At 43.8% G+C, this 612-nt stretch overlaps 1 non-coding gene across 1 annotated transcript; it reads right to left on the reverse strand.

Moving 5' to 3' along the window:
* Window positions 1-228: 228 nt before the first annotated feature.
* Window positions 229-365, reverse strand: LOC128593022 (small nucleolar RNA SNORA2/SNORA34 family). Its single transcript, XR_008382208.1, has one exon. It is a non-coding gene; the product is annotated as a small nucleolar RNA SNORA2/SNORA34 family (small nucleolar RNA).
* Window positions 366-612: the final 247 nt, after the last annotated feature.

Here is a 612-nt window from a genome sequence, read left to right on the forward strand (position 1 = left end):
TTAGTGCAATCAAGGGGTGCAATGTGCTGGTTTCATATACAATCTGAAATATTATCATCAAACTGTTCAACGTAGCCTTCATGGCATTTTCTTAGTTATTGTATGTAGACATTTGTATTCTGCATTTAGTAGGTTTCGACTGTACCCATTCTAAGAGGCACCATAGGTGTGGCCCCTCCACCAAAACCTCCCGCCTCCCTTCCCCTTCCTTGGCCCTTTCCCCATAGATGCTGTTTCTTTCTAATGAATTGACCATTACATTTCCAAAGTCCTGAAATGGCCAACAGACCATAGAAAGATAATTCTTTAGGCTCCTGCTTGAAACCAACAGCTTCAGCAAACTGCTGGCCTTGATTCAGGGCCAACAGAATTTCAATAAATGTTTTTTTTACCCAAAGCTCTCAGCTAATCCCTCTTTTCCCCAGTCCCAGGTTCCCCTGATACCTCTGTTACTATATTATTTCTAGGCTCTTGGGTCTGCTCACTCCAACCTGAGAAAGAAGAGCCCAGGACTTTCCATTAAGCATGTGGTGATGAGAAAAGTATACTCTCCTAACAACAGGTACCCAAACCCTCCTGGGGAAGCAGCCTGGGAAGAAAACACGGTAAGCT

Source organism: Nycticebus coucang, chromosome 8, assembly GCF_027406575.1.
Source record: "Nycticebus coucang isolate mNycCou1 chromosome 8, mNycCou1.pri, whole genome shotgun sequence".
Taxonomy (NCBI): domain Eukaryota; kingdom Metazoa; phylum Chordata; class Mammalia; order Primates; family Lorisidae; genus Nycticebus; species Nycticebus coucang.